The 17,437-nt window shown below is 41.8% G+C and overlaps 1 non-coding gene across 1 annotated transcript; it reads left to right on the forward strand.

Annotated features, from left to right (window-relative positions):
- The first annotated feature begins 14,585 nt into the window (after window positions 1–14,585).
- Window positions 14,586–14,694, forward strand: LOC144702839 (small nucleolar RNA R71). The gene has a single exon (XR_013581412.1). It is a non-coding gene; the product is annotated as a small nucleolar RNA R71 (small nucleolar RNA).
- Window positions 14,695–17,437: the final 2,743 nt, after the last annotated feature.

Consider the following 17,437-nt stretch of genomic DNA (forward strand, 5'->3'; position numbering starts at 1 on the left):
ACCTCCCCCTGCCCACAACCCTTAAACAACTTAGGGGATTTCTCGGGCATGCTGGCTTTTACAGAAGATGTATTAAAGATTTTGCTAAAATTTTTAAACCTTAACTAATTAACTTTCAAAAGATACATTTTTTGTTTTTAATAGTAATGCTAAAGCATCCTCCTTGCAGATTAAAGAGGCATTAATTCAAGCACCAATCTTACAAGCTCCAAATTGGAGTAAACCTTTTGAAATCATGTGTGACGCCTCTGACAGTGCAGTGGGAGCTATTTTAAGACAAAGAATTGACAAGAAGCCAGTTGTCATCTACTATGGAAGCAAAACTCCAGAAGCAGCACAGGTAAATTACTCAACAGCTGAAAAGAATTGCTTGCTATTATTTTTGCCTTAGAAGAATTTCGCTCTTATCTGTTAGGTAGTAAAATAATTGTTTTTTCATATTATACACTTTAAAGTTTTTATTAAAAAAAAAAACAAACAAAGCCTAGATTAATATGGTCGATCTTATTGTTACTAGAATTTGATTTAGAAATCAAGGATAAACGTGGAATAGATAATACAGTTGTTGATCATCTTTCTAGATTATCTGCAGAATTATCTGTCTATCCATGATGATTTTCCTGATGAATATATTTTTAGAAATTCAAGGTAGAAAACTTCCATGGTACGCTCATATTGTAAATTTTCTTGTCATAGGGTTAATACCTAATGATTGGGAAGTTAATGATAGAAAGAAGTTAAAGATATTTTTAAATTTGGTATTTACCATGTGTTGAGAAGGTGTGTACCCGAGGAAGAATAAGGGAGCATATTAGATGCTTGCCATTCTTCTCTACGTGGTGGACATTATGCTCCAAAAGTAACTGGATTTAAAGTTTTAAATTGTGGATTCTTTTGGCCAAGCTTATTTTTAGATGCTTTCCAGTTCCCCTAGTTGTTTAAAATGTCAAGTTGTGATAAATATCAAAAAGAATGATACAATGCCACTACATCCCATAATTGAAGTGGAAATCCTTGACCTATGGGGGATTGATTTTATGGGACTTAATGGCGTGGACGCCAACGCATCGACACCGGACGTGCCGCCACCATCAAGTGAAGTCAACGTCTCCACTACGGATACATCGCCACAGTCAAGTGACGTCAATGCCTCCACCATGGACACGCCGCAACCATCTCCATTATGCACGTCTACACGCACGCACAGTCCTTCACGCATCATGACATGTCACCAACGACAGATCCACCACTACCCCTTGCGGGGACATGAAGCACATCTTGCGTCTTTAATTTCTCATCTTTAATTCCTCGTCTTTAAGTTGTATTTTCTCTTTCCTTCAAGGCCTATATGTGTAGGCCATTGTTTCAACAAACAGTTTGGCAGTCATAATTCAAGAATCGAGTTTTTGTTTAATTCTTCTTGGAGGACTGCCCAAGCCTCCCTATCCCTTCTTCAACCCTACCTCTCCCACCTTCGCCGCCGCCGCCACCACTGGCTCGTGTCGCCAGTCGCCATCCTCCTCTCCATTCCTCCCCTTCCTCCCCTTCCCTCTTCTCTCTCTTTCTCTCCCCTTCTTGTCCCTCACCCTTGGAAGCCCTAGGCCGCCGCCCAGGCCACCCTTGGCTACCGCCCAAGACCACCCAAGGCTGCCGCCTAGGCCGCCCTAGGCTACCACCCTAGGGCAGCCCAAGGCCGTCACCTAGGCTGCCCAAACTGCCGCCTAGGACAGCCCAAGGCTTCCGCCCAGGCCGCCCTAGGCTACCGCCCAAGGCCGCCGCCCCAGGGCGCCTGAGGCTGCCACCCAAGGTAGCCCAAGGCTGCCGCCCAAAGCCACCCTAGGCTGCCGCCCAAGGCAGCCCAAGGCTGCCTCCCCAGGCCGCCCAAGACCGCCGCCCAAGGCCACCCTAGGCTGCCGCCCAAGGCAGCCCAAGGCCGCCGCCCCAGGCCACCCCACGCGGCCGCCCGAGGTAGCCCAAGGCCGCCGCCCCAAGCTGCCTAAGCTGCCGCCCAAGGCAGCCCAAGGCCGCCGTCCCAGGCCGCCTAGGGCAGCCCACCCAGGGTGCCCAAGGCCGCAGCCCCAGGCCGCCCAGGGCCGCCAGCCCTAGGCCGCCCAAGGCAACCACCCCAAGCTGCCTGAGACGGCCAACGCTTAGCTGCCCAAGGCTATTGCCCCGGGGGCCTCCCAATATCGCCATCTGCTCCGGTGTCCACGCACGACTATCATATCAGCATTTGCTCATCTGTCTCACACTCTCTAACAGAGCCGTTCAACGCCCGGAACACCTAGACTTTCTCGTCCAGTGGGCCTCTCAATGCCCAAAATCGTCCAGCCTCGTCAAGATCAGAACTCCCCGTAGGCTCTTCACGCACTATGGTGCTGAGGTACGCCAAAACTCTCTGGTGTCGAAGTATTCTCCGTCCAGTATTCCTCGAGAAGTCTCCGGCGCCGTCAGATTTCATTTGGTTTGGATTCCCCCAAATTCTCTCTCGTTCTTGAGTTCCTCCTTGAGGCGCGAATTCGGATATTGATTTTGATGCTACGACATCGTCGCGGTGGGTGAAGATAGTACTGCCGCCCTCGACGAGGATCGAGCTGCACCACCAGTATTTCATCGGTTTTAAACTCGGAATTCGACTGTGTAGATTTTTGTGGTCTGTTTTATCCCTCCCTACCTAGTCCATCCATTGCCTACCCTCTGTGCTTATCATTTCTCTGTCTCTCTAGTTGTCCATTTCCTAGTCGTCCTACATCAAATTGGTGTTAGATCCTAACCTGTGTCATCCTTGTTGTCTCCGCCATCGTAGATGTCATCATTTCATCAGTCCCATTACATGCATCTGCGTTCAGATAAACGATTCTCCGTTCCAATGACAGACCAACCCCAAGATGGTCGTGATGTGTCCGTCCACGTCCAGGACTTGTCCTCGTCCGTCCCACTGACCTTCTCTCGCGGGAACATCGATTGCGTGTTAGACGCTGTCCATAATGGTTTTTGCAATGTGAATACATGAATTACCAACATGGACAAGCGTCTATCCTGTTCTATCAATGCAGTTAGTGAACGGACATACCAACTCGAGAATAGAGGTCATGACCGACATCGCCATGATCGCAAAAACCCTTACCCACCTGATCCTAGATCTACAGATTGTGATAGGAATCAGTATGATCTTGATGATCCTATACGACCCGAGGATAGATCCGGAAGTCAAAATCAGAAATGTCCCGAACGAGACGATCTGATTCCTTTGAAAATTCGCACTCTGATCTGTGATAGGAATCGTTGAGACGATTACTATCTGCCTGAGCCTAGGACTCCAGGTCAGGATAGGAATCGTCCGCCACGGAACAATCTCTATCCACCTGTGGATAAAGCCCCGGTGCATGATGAAAATTGTCTACCACAAGACGATTACCATCCACCGGAGAAGAGGATTCCAGCGCGTGATATGAATCACCCCCCACGGAATGATCCTTATCCGCCTGATGATAGACATCGTGGATGGAACGGGAATTGGCCAGACGGGAACGACCCTTTTCCACCCAAGGATGTGGTTCCCCTCGCGATCACCACCGTGCAGATCACGACAACTAGTGGCAGAAAATTCAGCGTAGCGTCAAAGTCGATGTTCCATACTACGAGGGATCTAGGGACCCCAAAGAGTATCTTGATTGAGAGTCCAAATTGAATAGTTATTTCAAGTGGTACAATACCCTAAAGTGGCACGAAGTCCAATACGCCGAGATGAGATTAGGGGGACAAGCGAAAATCTTTTGGGAGAGTCTTGAATTTTTTATTTATAATCGTCGTGAGGTGCCCATAGATACTTGGCCCCAAATGAAGGACAAACTACGTGAGAAATACGTCCCACTTGCTTATTTAGATAGCCTTCTTGACCAATGGCACAAACTACAGTAGGGTAGACGTCCCGTCTCTGAATATATCACGCAATTTGAGGAATTCTATATGAGGTGGCGAGTTGAAGAAAACCCTCGAGTCACTATTTCTCATTTTAGGTTAGGTCTTAACCCTTATTTGGAGATAGAATGGCTTGTCCGTAAGGCCACGACTCTCGAGCAGGCCTATACCATACTCTCAACTCTAGAGCTTTGTGAGAACTTATACCATACTCCTGTATACAATCGCCTTGCTCTTACCGATCGGTCGCACTTATCCAATCCCTCTCATCCCAACCGTGCAGTCCAACGCAATACTCTGTTAGCTCTCTCGGCACCTCCCGTTCCCACTCCCACTCGCACTACCACCGAGCACCGCCCTCCAGCTCCGACTCCGTCCTCTACTTTGCCAAATACTCGTACATCTCCTTCCCTCGAGTCCACCGCTACAACTCCTCCTCAACCCAATCCCGCACATATCAGTCCCTCCGGCTTGACCTATTTTAAATGCCAAGGCCGTGGTCATAGCGCTTCCCAATGTCCATCACGAGCCCTACATATAGGTCAGGAGCCCTCTGATAACATCCCTATCATAGATGATCAGCCTATCAACAAGGAAGAATATAGAGTAGATAGCTACGTCGAAGATGAATTCGTGCACGAGGAAGATTTAGTGGGCTTCAATGGTATCACCGACTGCCCACCAACCCTTCCTCGGCGGAATCCATCTACATCTGTTAGGGGAGTTGTCTGATGTACCTTTACCCAGCCTTCGACCGTTAATTCCGCTTTGAGGACGTCCATATTCTATACATATTTTAAGATTCGTGACAAGATGTGTAAAACGATTGTAGACAGCGGTAGTTGTATTCACGCCGTATCCAATGTCATGACGTCATGCTTGGGATTGCGTTTCATCGACCATCCTAACCCGTATTATGTGTCCTGGATTGACGCTACCTCGATTCCCATAAAGAATGAATGCCGTCTTCCTTTGAAGGTTCAATAAAATGAGGAAGACGTGTTGTGCGATGTGCTACCCATGAAGGTGGGCAGCGTTATCCTCGGCCGCCCTTGGCTGTATGACAACGATGTACATCTCTTCGGTAGGATCAACACTTGTTCATTCATCCATCAGGGAAAGAAAATTACATGGCATCCCTATACCGAAAGTCCACAAAAGCCTTCACCAAAATCTCCATCCTTAGGCTTGTGTGTTATTAGCGATCACCAATTTCAGAAGGAGCTAGATTGTGAAATCACTATGTGCTTAGCTATGATTCCTGATCACTCCTCCGAGGATGCCACCACCCCATCCCCCGAGGTTTCTCAGCTACTCAAAGAATTTGCGAGCGTCTTCCCTAACGATTTATCTGATGACCTACCCCCGATGCGTGATATTCAGCACGCCATCGATCTCATTCTAGGGTTATCTTTATCCAACCTCCCTCATTATCAGATGGATCCCACGCAGTACAAGGAGCTACAATGTCAAGTCCAAGAACTCTTGGATAAGGGATTCATCCAAGAGAGCCTTAGCCCGTGTGTCGTACCCGCACTGCTGGCTCCCAAAAAGGATGGGAGTCGACGCATGTGCATAAACAGTAGAGCTATAAATAAGATTACGGTCAAGTATAGGTTTCCTATTTCCCACATCGACGACATGTTTGGTATGATAGCAGGTTCAAAAATTTCCTCCAAATTTGATCTTAAGAGCGGTTATCACCAAGTTTGTATCCGTACAAGAGACGAGTGGAAAACTGCGTTTAAGATCAAGGATGGATTATATGAGTGGAAAGTCATGTCCTTTGGTTTATCGAATGCACCTAGCACCTTCTAGGGATTGATGCATCATATACTTAGACCATTCATAGGGAGCTTTGTCGTCGTATATTTTGATGATATTCTTATTTACAATAGATCCACACCCGATCATCTCCGTCACTTACGTCTAGTTTGCGAGGTGTTGAAAACGGAGCAATTAATTGCATGTATTTAATGTCTTTTGAAGAGATAGAGACATTTTCCCTCATCTCAAGAGCTTCTCTCTCTTCCGAAATCGGCGATTTTATCATAACTTTCGCCATAGAGCTCGGACCGATGTGATTCTTGTTTCATTGGAATCAAAGGCCTCAATCTATAGGAATCAACTACAAGAACGCCACAAACAGACTCCGAAAGCTCCTGATCAAGCCTTTTGATTCCAAGAGGTAAGTGGCTCTATCAGATCTTTAATTTCACGAATTCTTATGATATAGATGGGCTAAATATACAAAATTTGTACTCTACTTGTTCGTCGTGACGAGCCGCATCGTTCTATATCAATATTTTGTCATGACTCTTAATCAGCAAATTTGATTGGAAAACCGCTTGCCATATAAGCGAACTTGCAGCCCGCAATCCAATGAAAGCTGCTGAGTTGGACAGGCCATTGTTGGCCGTCGCTGCCATGTCGGCGAGCCAGATGGCCCAAGCCGATCATGCGGTGGCAGCTGACGGGTCCACAAAACCCATTGTAGACCCATCACCACCAATGGATTCCGTTGGATTCTGATAATTCAGATTTTGGGGTAATTAGTGATGAGCTAACTTCACTAATTAGTGTCGTTGGTTTATCCGAATTAAAACAACAAAAATTTATAATAACCTTACTAGCGTAGGGAGAGTAAGGGTCGATCCACAGGGAGCAAGGGTTTTGTGCTTTAGTTTTGTACTTTTTAATAATTTTAGAGGTAGGTTTACTACATATGAAGATAAATAACTAATTAAATAAAAATATATAACAAAGAAAAATAAAATATTATTATAATATTATAATAATATTAATAGGCAGAAAATAATTTTTGGGTATTTTTTAGGAGTATTTGAAAGCTAAAACAAAATAGGAAATGAAACAGTTTGGCGCTCTGGACTTAGTCAAAATTTGGCTAAAGTCCGGATGCCAAATGGGGAAGGTTCCTTGGTGGAGGAGAGAGAAAAAAATGGACTGTACTAAAATCACTCTAGAATGAGTTGTAGAATGAATTTTAGAGCGTGGATGGATGCACTAGAGCCGTCTGGATACTGGCTAGCTGATCCAAGACTAATCAAAAGACAAAAGACGAACAAAAAAGAATGAAAAAGGAGAAATAAGAAGGTAACCTCTTTGTCACACCCGCTAAGGTCCAAGGGACTTCTTCTTCTCCTTTCCACCAGCTTCTTCAGCCCTGGATGCTTCCTGCTCAGCCTGGCACTCACTGAGGTGAATGGATCTATGACTCAATTGCACTTAGGCCACCAAACATTACTTTGGATTGAATCACAAGATGAATTTTACAATAGGGTGAAGGGGTTTATATAGGGAGAGAGAGCAAAGGAGAGCCATTGGATTTTTAATACAATGGATGGCCAGATCTTCTTTTCAGGGTCATGATCCACGTCCATTATGGTCCTCCAATCAGCATTGAGACCTTTGAAATACCCCCTGGACGTTCAAGGCTTCTTTCCTTAATTAGCATTAAAGGTGCTATCTTTAAGTCTCCACCCTTGGATGTTTTGTGGATTGAATGTCTGGATCTTCTTCTCTGGCTTGGATCCACGTCCAAGGTTGTCCTCCAATCATCATTTAAGCCCCTGAAATATTCATAAATAATCATGACTGGACCTTCCCCTTGCCCTCCTTTCTTTGGCCCAACATGCCTCTCATAGTGGACTTAGTGGAGCTTCCTTAGTGGGCCTTTAGACTAGAGCCAATTATCTTGCTTTGGGCCTTCTTTCTTGGCCCAGGGTTGTGGCTGAGCCTGCTCCTCTGGTCCAAATAGCTTCCTCTTCATTTAATTATCCCCTTTATTCATGAAAGTTTCACCTAATTCCTGCATCTTCCACATAAACTAAGAAGAGAGTGAGATTCATTCCACTTAACTCATTGAGTTAAGTGGGGTTAGTCCCACAAATGATAATAATTAACTCCAAATTATAAAAAGGTGATTTTGTTTCATGATGTTTCACAACTTAACATAAATGTTGATAATATATCCAGATAAAGATAAAGAAGTACATAAATTAGCTGAAATTGCACATATATATTACTATCATTTTGGATTTATCAAATACCCCCCAACTTAGATCATTGCTAGTCCCTTAGCAATGCCCTTCGATTTTCTTTGGACTTCCCTTCTCGCCTTTACACTAAGAAGGTATCTGCATGAAGTGTTAAGTTTATCAATCACATATCTAGATGAGCATTTTCCTTCGAAAATCTAGGTCAAAACCTTTGCAGGAATACATGAACTTTTTTCTCATGGTCTGAGCAGAACTGGTGGTCATAATAGGGCAGCTTACTTCTCTCTAGGCTCAACACCATATAAAAAAGATTTCCTCACTTCACACATTGAACTGGGCCTCACCCCTCTTGGTTCACTCGCTCACAAGAGAAAGGGCTACCTAAGTGGTGGTGTCCCTAAAAGCTTCATCAGACCTGAAATAGAGAGTATGCACTCTTCGCCTCTTATTATGAGCACAAGGTAACAAGGCGTGTTAAGAAATGGCTTCCTATCTACTCTAAGCTTCAAGAGAGATGAGAAGAAAGGTTTAAGGAGAATGGGCAAAGTCTGAGTTAAGAAAGTCAGAGTAAGATTACTTATATAGCCTACTCCCAAGATTCAAGAAGAAATGTGGAAGGTAGAAGAAGGTAAAGATGATCCTCATAAGTTATTCTTCTAGGTAGAGAATGCATTCATTATGGAATGATAGGCAGTTCATAGGAAACAAATAAGAAGAAGAAGAAGAAACAAGCCCCATAGTAATTTTTCCTTTCTTTTTTCATAATATTGTAAAATGTATTCTTCATAGTAATTTTTCTGTATTTCCTGTTTTTTTTTTTTTTTTTTGGGGGCGGCAAATAGAAGAAGAGAATAAGAAAGGATGTATGAACTACCGTAATCAAATAATTTTTCTTGAACGAATGTCAATCACAGATTTCATGCAATCACTCTACCCTCGAAGAGGATTTTTTTTTATATTTTTTTTTTAACTTTGAGGATAAGAAAGAGGAAATAGATTGAGAAGATGTAGAGTGAATATCAATGGAAAAGATTTAAAATCAGATGACAAATATCAATATGATATTGTTTTTAAAGATAAGAGAGATAGAACGACTTGGGAGTAAGGCATTTCATAAGCAAGGAGGTGGGGTCGTATATAGGTATGGTGAGGTAAAGGTGGTAAAGGGTCAGTAAGCATAGATGGATGAAGATGGCAAATGAAGAATTATGGGATGAAGATTTTATAAGAGGTATGAAATGGAGGGGTAATGTGCTCAAGACTTGAAGAAGTGCATCTCACTATCCAGCATATGATTAGGCTGATAGGTAGTCATTCACATAGATAGGTTCGGTTAAATCAAAATATGGGTGTAGTGGGGATGTCACACTTTCACTCAACACTCAAATCCTTATCTATGGGGTACACACCTTTTGATTTTCAGATCTGTCCTTCACCCTACCATGTACTCTCGCCATTTGGGGATAAGATCATGTACTACCTAGAAATCAACATTGATGCCCCTATAATATGATCATGATGCGCTCAGTGAGCCTAGCTTCCCCACATTTTCTTCTAGGGTAAAAAGATAAAAGGGGCTGTCCAAAGTTTGGTTATGGCATGATGTTGAATTCAAGAATCTTTTATACCCCCCATCTTATTTAAAAAAAAACATTGAGACATCATAGAAAATATAAAACTTTTAAGGCGGATTGAATCTCCCCCCACATAGTAGTTGCATAGTCCTCAATGCATAGGAAAATATAAAAAGGAGTTTAGAGGACGCAAACAGTGGGTTGAGCACTTTCATGTAGGTACCTTCACGTCCATTTCATGTATTGGTGGTAGGCATTTTCTGAAACCAAAGAAAAGAAAAGAAAACAAAACAAAAACAAAGAAACAAAAGAAAATAATAAAGGTAAAAAATAGAAATAAAAGCTTTAATGCAGCTCTATGGATGTTACTAACCTGCAGGTTTTTCCAATATCATACTAAGGGGTTGATGAGGAGCATCATCATGCAAGTAAGGCTTCAGCCTTTGCCCATTCACTGTTAATTGTTTATGGGTTCTAGGATCCGAAATTAAAATGGCCCCATTTTCATATGATTCTACTACCAAATAAGGTCCATTCCATCTACTTTTTAGCTTACCAGGAAAGAGTTTTAATCTTGAATTGTAAAGCCATACCTTTTGATCTTTGACAAAGGTCCTTCTTCTGATGTTTTTGTCGTGGAAGGCCTTCATCTTGGCTTTGTATATCTTGGAGTTTTCATAAGCCTCATTCCTAATTTCTTCAAGTTCTTTGAGCTGGAGCAACCTGCATTTTCCTGCTTCATCTAAAGAAAGATTTAGCTTTTTAATTGCCCGTGAAGCTTTATGTTTCAACTCCAATGGTAGATGACATGGTTTTCCAAATATCAACCTGAAGGGGGACATTCCTAAGGGTGTTTTATAGGCTGTTCTATACGCCCATAATGCTTCATTTAGTTTGTATGGCCAATCTTTCCCATTGGGCTTCACAATTTTTTGAAGGATTTTCTTAATTTCTCTGTTACATAATTCAACCTGCCCATTAGCTTGCGGGTGATATGGGGTAGTTACTCTATGTTGTACACCATATTTTTTCAAAATCTGTCTAAAATTAAAGTTTATAAAATGTGACCCCCCATCACTAATTATAGCCCTAGGACATCCATATCTGCAAAAGATGTAAGTCTCCACAAAATCAGTGACAACTTTACTGGTATTGGTCCTAGTGGCTATGGCTTTTACGCACTTTGAGACATAGTCTACAGCCATTAAAATATACTCATATCCATTCGAATTAGGAAATGGTCCCATGAAATCACTGCCCCATAAATCGAAGATTTCTACTTCTAAAATGGGTTTTAGAGGCATATGATTTTTTCTATCAATATTTATAGATGCTTGACATGCTAAACATTTTAAATAAAAATCATGTGCATCTTTAAATAAAGTTGGCCAATAAAACCCACTTTCCATTACCTTATGGGTTGTTACCTTAGCTGAATAGTGACCTCCTCCTGGGTTGGAATGGCAGAATTTAAGGATGCTGTTCTGTTCTTCTTCGGGTACGCATCTTCTAAGAATTTGATCAGCTCCTTGATGGAATAGCTCTGGTTCTTCCCAAAAATAATCTCGCATGTCCTTGAAGAACTTCTTTCTCTCATTGTAGCTCCATCCTGAAGGGACTCTTCCTGTCACCAAAAAATTCACAATGTTTGCAACACATGGAACATTTCCTGTTTGGATAGCCAGAATTTGCTCATCCGGAAATACTTCATGGATAAGTGAGGAGTCATTTACTTTGATCCTAGAAAGATGATCAGCAACATAATTTTCACAGCCCTTTTTATCTTGAATTTCTATGTCGAATTCCTGTAATAATAAAATCCATCTGATAAGCCTAGGTTTAGCTTCCTTTTTAGATAAAAGATATTTTAATGCCGCATGATTAGTGTAGACTATTATTTTACTACAAAGCAAATAAGGTCGAAATTTTTCTAAAGCAAAAATTACAGCTAGCAGTTCTTTTTCTGTGGTAGAGTAATTGAGTTGTGCATCAATTAAAGTTCTGCTAGCATAATATATGGCCACAGGTTTCTTCTCTTTCCTCTGTCCTAAGACTGCCCCTACAGCAAAATCCGAGGCATCACACATGATTTCAAATGGCAAGCTCCAATCTGGAGCTTGCAAAATAGGTGCATGTGTGAGAGCCTTCTTCAGCTCTTCAAAAGCAGAAATAGCACTTTTATCCAAAGTGATTTCATTAGTTTTACTAGAAAGGAAATTAGTAAGAGGTTTGGAAATTTTAGCAAAGTTTTGAATGAACCTCCTATAGAAACCTGCATGGCCGAGGAACCCTCTAAGGGCTTTTAGATTTGTGGGGAGTGGAAGGCCCTGGATGACTTCTATTTTGGCCTTGTCCACTTCCAGTCCACGATTGTTGACCTTGTGCCCCAATACCACTCCCTTCTGTACCATAAAATGAGATTTTTCCCAACTTAGCACAAGGTTACTTTCAATGCATCTTTGAAGAACTTTAGTAAGATTTAGAAGGCAATTTTCAAAAGAATCTCCAAATACAGAAAAATCATCCATAAAAATTTCTAAACAATCACCTACTAAATCAGAGAATAAAGAGTTCATGCATCTTTGGAAGGTGGCTGGAGCATTACATAGGCCAAAAGGCATGCGCTTGAAGGCATATGTACCTACAGGGCTAGTAAAAGTTGTTTTCTCTTGATCATCAGGATGAATGTTAACTTGATTATATCCTGAATAACCATCAAGAAAACAAAAGAAATTCTGTCCTAATAGTTTTTCTAAAATTTGATCAATGAAAGGAAGGGGATAATGGTCTTTCTTTGTAGCCTTATTTAATTTTCTATAGTCAATACATACCCTCCATCCAGTTATCAGCATCTTTTGGATTTCTTCTCCCTTTTCATTGATCTCTACTGTGACTCCAGATTTCTTTGGCACCATGTGAACAGGGCTGACCCATTCACTATCAGAAATAGCATAAATAATACCTACATCTAGCCATTTTAATATTTCATTCTCTAATACTTCCCTCATATGTGGGTTCAGCCTACGTTGGTGCTCCCTAGAAGGTTTAGAATCTTCTTCTAAAAATATTCTGTGTTCACAAATTGATGAAGGGATTCCTCTAATATCTTCAAATGTCCATCCTAATGCTCCTTTATGCTCTCTCAATACCTTAAGCAAATCATTTTCTTGTGAATGAGTAAGGGACGAGGAAATAATCACAGGTAAGGAATTTCTAGAATCTAAAAATGCATATTTTAAAGATGATGGGAGAGGGTTAAGCTCTAAGTTCAAATCTAGGGAGAGTGTAGGAGGCTCAGGTTCTACTCTTTCCTTGTTGGCATCATCTACTCTCCATAAAAACCCTCGAATAGCATCGACATCATCCTCCTCTTCATCACAAAATTTTAACTCTTCGTTACTCCCTTTAGGACATTTCATCATTTTGGATATGTCTAATTTAACTCTTTCCTCTCCAACCTTAAATTCAACAGTCCCTTTTTTCCCAATCCATGATTGTTCAAGCTGTCACCAAGAAGGGTCTTCCTAGAATGATAGGCGCTACACTTAGATCTCCCTTTACCTTTACCTCAGTTACAATAAAATCGACGGGGATCTCACAATTTTCAACGTTTATCATCACATCAGATAACCTACCCTCTGGTTGTCTAATTGTTCCATCAGCTAGCAATAGATCCATGCAGATTTCCTCTAATTCCCCAAAACCGTATTCCTCATATAAAACTTTTGGAATAATACTAATACTAGCTCCTGTATCTAATAATACTCTAGTAAAAATCTTTCCTCCAATTTCACATGTAATAAAAGGAGCTCCTGGATCTTTCTTTTTAATGGGAACAGAGTTTAAGATACTAGAGGCATTTTCAGAAAGCTTAACTCCCTCCTTGGTTTTCCTCGATGTGCATGAATCCTTTAAATATTTCTTTAAAGAAGGTGCACATTTAATCATATCCTCTACGGCTATTGACATAGTGGCTTTCTTGAAATTCTCTAGGAGTCTATACTCATAATCAGGAGAAGACTTAAGGGGTTTTAAGGCCGAAGGATAAGGAATGGGAGGGGTGTAGGTTGAAGGTAGGGGTTCCACACTAGGTGATGGAGCCTCTCCTTCTCTTAGGTTATTTTCCTCCAATTTTGTTTTTTCCTTGCCTCGGTGAGGATCTTGAAGTTCCTTGCCATTTCTCAATTTTGAAATGGCTTGAATTTCTTCAAGATCTTCCTCATTGTCATGATATAGGGTTTCCTCTTGTAAATGACATAAATTTTTGGGATTAATGGAAGGTTGAGTTGGAAATCGACCTAAGTGGGAGTTGGATTCAACTCCCTTACCTCCATGGTCACTTGTTCTTTGCTTCAAGCTCTCCAATAGCTGTCTGGTCTGCTCTTGCGCATCCATCATCATTTTTGTCTGTGTTTCCATCATGGCTTGCATGCGCATCTCCATTTCTTCCCGTAGCCTTCGATTCTGCTGCTCTATCATGTGAGAGATTACAGGTGTTAGAGTGGACAAATCTTGTACCTGGTTTTGTGGAGCTGCTTGATAAGACTGCTGTGGTGGGGTCTGGAATTGGACTCGTTGCTGGAAAGGGGCCTTGGTTCCTTGGGAGTAGATTCCTTGGTTGTTGTAGATGGTCCTCTTTGGTCCTCCCCAAGGCTGTTGGTTGTGGTTCAACAAATGGACCTCCTCCTCTCCAAGTTGGCATGCTCCATCCTCATGATCTCTGCTTGAACATATAGAACAAATCTGTGCTTTCACAAGGGGTGAGTTAGGGAGAAAAGCATTCTTTAGAGTGGAAGTCAATTCTTCAAGTTTCTTGTTGGTTTCTCTTATCCCTGCATGAAGATCAGCTTCCTTTGAAGTTACTTGCAGCTCTCCTCGTTTTGGGTTGGCATTTCTTCCATTTTGACTTGCTCCTATTTCCTGTAGGTCAGTTTCAGCCACCCTTTCCAAAAGATCAAAGACTTCATCCTCATAAGCCATATAGAACGAGCCACCAGCTATTTGATTCACTTTACTTTTAAAAATATCAGGAAGTGATTCATAAAAAATTTCACCTAGCTGACATTTTTCTATTCTATGGTGAGGGCATTTTTGGATTAATTCATTGAACCTTTCCCATGATTCACTAAATGCTTCATGATCATGGGGATAAAATTTCTGAATTTATTTTCTATAAAAATTAGTTTTGGAAAGGGGATAAAATTTATGTAGAAATTTATTCTGCATTTCTTCCCATGAGTTAAACGTTATGCCTAAATTTCTATACCATGCGAAAGCCTTATCTTTCAAAGTAAGCGGAAAGTATTTCATTTTTAAAGCTTCAGTAGTTAAACCAGGAATATTTTGAGAGGAACATTGAATATGAAAATCATCAAGAAATTCTAAGGGGTTTTGAGAAGAATGACCAGTAAATTCAGGGAGAGAGTTCAGTAGGGCATTGTCATACCTAAACATAACCCCCTCACCTACATTGATGTTGATGCCGGTTTGCCGTAGACTTCCTGATGGAGTAGATCTATCCACCATCGTCCTTCTCCTCCCTTGTGGTGGCTGACCATCTTCAACCATATCGACTTCTTCTTTATCTTGAGCTGTAAGTGTTGCTGGAAGAGCAGGATATTGAGTGTCTAGATCTTCCTCAACACTAGTCCCAGCCTTAGACCTTGTTAAGACCATCAATCTCCAAAAAAGTAGTTAGAAGTACCGTTTGTTGAGGGTTAGCTGCCCTCAACTTTGGCAAAAGAGCAAAAAATATAAATTCACTAAAAACAATCACCGCGCTCCCCGGCAACGGCGCCAGTTGATAATTCAAATTTTGGGGTAATTAGTGATGAGCTAACTTCACTAATTAGTGTCGTTGGTTTATCCGAATTAAAACAACAAAAATTTATAATAACCTTACTAGCGTAGGGAGAGTAAGGGTCGATCCACAGGGAGCAAGGGTTTTGTGCTTTAGTTTTGTACTTTTTAATAATTTTAGAGATAGGTTTACTACATATGAAGATAAATAACTAATTAAATAAAAATATATAACAAAGAAAAATAAAATATTATTATAATATTATAATAATATTAATAGGCAGAAAATAATTTTTGGGTATTTTTTAGGAGTATTTGAAAGCTAAAACAAAATAGGAAATGAAACACTTTGGCGCTCTGGACTTAGTCAAAATTTGGCTAAAGTCCGGATGCCAAATGGGGAAGGTTCCTTGGTGGATGAGAGAGAAAAAAATGGACTGTACTAAAATCACTCTAGAATGAGTTGTAGAATGAATTTTAGAGCGTGGTTGGATGTACTAGAACCGCCTGGATACTGGCTAGCTGATCCAAGACTAATCAAAAGACAAAAGACGAACAGAAAAGAATGAAAAAGGAGAAATAAGAAGGTAACCTCTTTGTCACACCCGCTAAGGTCCAAGGGACTTCTTCTTCTCCTTTCCACCAGCTTCTTCAGCCCTGGATGCTTCCTGCTCAGCCTGGCACTCACTGAGGTGAATGGATCTATGACTCAATTGCACTTAGGCCACCAAACATTACTTTGGATTGAATCACAAGATGAATTTTACAATAGGGTGAAGGGGTTTATATAGGGAGAGAGAGCAAAGGAGAGCCATTGGATTTTTAATACAATGGATGGCCAGATCTTCTTTTCAGGGTCATGATCCACGTCCATTATGGTCCTCCAATCAGCATTGAGACCTTTGAAATACCCCCTGGACGTTCAAGGCTTCTTTCCTTAATTAGCATTAAAGGTGCTATCTTTAAGTCTCCACCCTTGGATGTTTTGTGGATTGAATGTCTGGATCTTCTTCTCTGGCTTGGATCCACGTCCAAGGTTGTCCTCCAATCATCATTTAAGCCCCTGAAATATTCATAAATAATCATGACTGGACCTTCCCCTTGCCCTCCTTTCTTTGGCCCAACATGCCTCTCATAGTGGACTTAGTGGAGCTTCCTTAGTGGGCCTTTAGACTAGAGCCAATTATCTTGCTTTGGGCCTTCTTTCTTGGCCCAGGGTTGTGGCTGAGCCTGCTCCTCTGGTCCAAATAGCTTCCTCTTCATTTAATTATCCCCTTTATTCATGAAAGTTTCACCTAATTCCTGCATCTTCCACATAAACTAAGAAGAGAGTGAGATTCATTCCACTTAACTCAATGAGTTTCACAACTTAACATAAATGTTGCTAATATATCCAGATAAAGATAAAGAAGTACATAAATTAGCTGAAATTGTACATATATATTACTATCATTTTGGATTTATCAGATTCGTCCAAGCCAACGGATATGCCAGCTTGGACGCATCCAACGGCACGAAAACGACAAAAAAACAAAAATAAAACGAAAAACAGAAAAGAAAAAAATGTACTCAGTCAGCAATAAATGCTGCCGGTGTAGAGGCTTACGGGTCCATCTGGACCGTCGCGACGGACACGTGTCATGATCGCAATGGTCCAAATGATGGACCTGCCGTAGTCCACCCAATGATTCAAAAAAATGAACCGTTGGCATTGAATGCCAACGGTCCACTAAGCCCACATGTCTGCCTCGAAGACCACAAAGGAGCCCCGTCAAATCCGACAGCCAGCAATAGATCTGGCCGCCAGCTGGATTCCTTATGCGCCGTCAGATCGTCTTCCATTTCCTTGGAAGAGACAAAGATTGTGGGCGCCAACAACGCATTCAAAGCGTTGCCGGTAAGCTCATCGCCGGCGCTTGACATGGTTGACTCTTCCGGACGTTCTACACCCTCAGATCTCCAGATATCACACTGTTTGGACGACTCTGACTTGGCCACGTCGGTGGATCTTCAATTAGTACGATCCTCATCTGCCGTGGCCGAGATCAACCGAGTCGACTCAACTGAGTCGCCCGTAGTCGACTCGGTCAAATACAACCGAGTCAACTCGGCTAATCCCAACCG

This window comes from Wolffia australiana, chromosome 4 (genome assembly GCF_029677425.1).
Source record: "Wolffia australiana isolate 7733 chromosome 4, ASM2967742v1".
Classification (NCBI taxonomy): Eukaryota; Viridiplantae; Streptophyta; class Magnoliopsida; order Alismatales; family Araceae; genus Wolffia; species Wolffia australiana.